Genomic DNA, 3,082 nt, shown 5'->3' on the forward strand with positions numbered 1-3,082 from the left:
GGTTCCGCCCCCTGCGCCGGCCGAGGCGTAGCTGGCAAGCGGCAGAGACGGAGCAGGCCGACCACCAGCTGGCCCAGCCCAAGGGAGGTAAGGCACCCGCCGGAAAAGGGGGGAAAAAATGGCAGACAGCTTTGCTTGGCGACCCCCGTGAAATGGTCAATCGACCCCAAATGGGGTCCCGACCCACAGGTTGAGAACCACTGGGGTAAGGCTAGTCCTCAAGGCCTCTGGGGCTCACCACAAGACTGAGAGGCGTGAGAAGCAAAGCAGAGGCTGCAGTCCGAGGGCTAGAAAAGAGAGAACAAGACTGGATGTGCCCAGTTCCCGCTTCTTTACCCCAACGTCTCCCTCCCAGGTAGGTGAGGTGCCTCTGGAGAAGGCTGCCCCTCAGCAGCACGGAGTGGCAGAAGGTAGGGCTCCTCTGCCTCTCTGGGTCAGTCCCCCAACTGCCCCCTCCCACACTGGCTGGAGACACAGAGGCCCACTCAGGAATCCAAAGCAGGAGAAGAAAGCTGATCTGCGCACTGCTGTGGGGGCGATGGTAGGGTCCCCGAAATCCCCCCAAATCTCCTAAAGTCAGCCATCATGGGTGGGAGGACAAAAAGGGGGAGCCTGTAAGGCATAACAGGGGGGGACAGCTTTGGGGTCTCCTGGGGGGGTTCCCTTTTTTTCTTCCTGGGCTCCACATGAAGACTTGGACTGCAGGTGGATGGGGGGTGGAAGAGGCAAAAGAACAGATACCACACTCTGAGACTAGCCTATTGGGGTCTTAAATACCATTCTTTTTACAAATCCCCATTCTTTTTACAAACACAAACACTGCCAACATGTTAAAACAAGCTAGGAGAAGAAGGAAAAATGAGAGAGTTAATCAAACATGGCACACCATTCACACAGTTCACACTAATAACTTTTAAAGGGACACAATAAATGGTTCAGAAGGAAACTTTCCTTTCTCAAAGAGGTGATGAGTCTAACTGTATCCTGAATAATATATGACTTTAGTCTGACCAAAATTTATTACCCGATAACACCACTTTTGCTTCTCAATAGTAAAGCAGCCTTAGATCGGGCAGCTTGATCAGTTTTCAAGCCTCCCTTCCCTGGAACATCCAGGCAGCATTTTACAGCCCACCGTGGCTTTCTGGGGGCCTGGCCAGCTGAAGAACACGCAATGAATTTTTGACTTTAACACCAACATTTTATGGCCCTTTCCTGTTTTTATTGATTCATGTCACCAGATGCCAGACAAAGGAACGCGGGGGCGGCCTCTCATCAAGCTGGCTGTCAGCTTTTTTCCAGAAAGCTTCCTGTTTATGATACAGCTGGCAGAAGTAAAGGCCTTTTCCTTGGAGATGTCACATATTTAATTCTCTAATCCAAATTAAATTGTGACAATTGCTGGCATCGGATGACACGCGATGCCCAAACCAATCAGCCCCAAGGCAGCTTAATGCCGTGGCCTAGTTCACACCACACAGCTGGGTTCCTGCAGAAGCCAAGCGGGAATTTGAGCTGGATCTGGCACGTGAGGTTATTAAGCTTTTCTTTCTCATCTTCTAAAGCCCTTGCCTCCAACCAAAACCTGGGATCCAAAGTCTCTTGCAAATGCCTCTTTCAATACAGATGAAATGCTACTTTTGAAATTAAAAAAGACCTGGGGCTGAATTGCTTCCATAAGCTCCATGGACCGGGTGTCTGTGTGAGTGGCGGCTGAGTCGTAGGCACCAGAAATGGGCCAAAGGACAGTGACCACAGGCCTCAGCTTTTGCTCCCGTGGGCCCTTCTAGAGCCCAAAGGGCCCCCAGGGACGCAGGGAGGCCCTGAGAAGTCTGGGACACCTTCTGATTTATTTATTTGTTTGGAAAACACAACATTATGTTTTGTGCCACTGCCTGAACCCTTTTAATTTCTTATTTTTAATTTGTAAACATTATTTTGACAGTGTGAGAAGGATCTGCGTAAATGTCTTAAATATAAGAGCAAGCCCCATCTGGGACCGAGGGTAGCGAGAAATGTTTGCTTACATCCAGCAGAACAAAGGCGTGGAAGGGCAGCCAAAGGACGCAACGGCCGCTGCAGGGCCTGCAGCAGCATCCCCAGCGCCCCCACGGTGGCTCCGGGGCGCTTTCGAATTCCAGGGAACCCTGGGATGCAGCTCATAAAGTCCATCATCACAGCAGGGGGCTTGGGTTACATGCCTGAGTCTCCTCTGCAAGGACACTTCAGCTGAGCTAGGTTGAGATTATCGGGTCAGCCGCAAAAGAGGCAAACACCCGGGTTCAAGGCGGGTCAGACTGCAGTGGACCAGGCCTGGCCCACTCCGGAAGAGGAGGAGACGCTGAGGTTGGCTTCCTCTTCAGTGGCCTAGAGAGAAGCCCATTAAGGTCCTCTCTTCCTGCCCGGTGGGAGCAGGGTGGCCAAACCAGGAGCCCCACCGGGGCAGTGGGTGCACTCCCAAGCCAGACCAAGGTTCGTTTCCTGCCGTTCCCATTTGAATGTAATTAGCATTAAATACACTGGTTCTCAACCTGTGGTCCTTTGACCCCTGGGGATCTGCGAAGGCTTGAGGAAATTTTATGATTTAAATCTTGTTAAGTCTTGGGGGTCTGTGGCCATGGTCTATGACCACAAAAGGTATTTAAAGGGGGTCCGTGGTAAAGAACAGGTTGGGAACCACTATTAAATGTATTACATTACATTAAAATTCTTATTATTACTGTATTTAATTTTGTTGTCCTTTTCTGTCTTATTAAAAGTTTTGGAATGCTCTCCCGGAGGTTTTGAAAACTGGAGGCAGCTTTTCTAGTTCAAGCTAGAAACGACCAAATGAGATTCCAGATCTTTTGGGATGCAAACATCTAGCTTGAAAAGGAAGGGCAGATGGAAATGGTGCCACTGAGCTGCCGGGCAGACAAGGAGGGCCTATTCTGACACGCTTTGTGGTGCCCCACGGAGGGGGGAAGGAGGGGATGTCAAGAGGGTGGTCGCCATCTTGAGGAAGGACAGCTGATGTGGTGCCTGGATGGCCACCTTCCCTCAGCAGCAGAAACAAGGCCATTCCCCCTGGCCATTGGGGATT

This window comes from Protobothrops mucrosquamatus, unplaced genomic scaffold (assembly GCF_001527695.2).
Source record: "Protobothrops mucrosquamatus isolate PMUCROS unplaced genomic scaffold, P.Mucros_1.0 scaffold3533, whole genome shotgun sequence".
NCBI lineage: Eukaryota > Metazoa > Chordata > Lepidosauria > Squamata > Viperidae > Protobothrops > Protobothrops mucrosquamatus.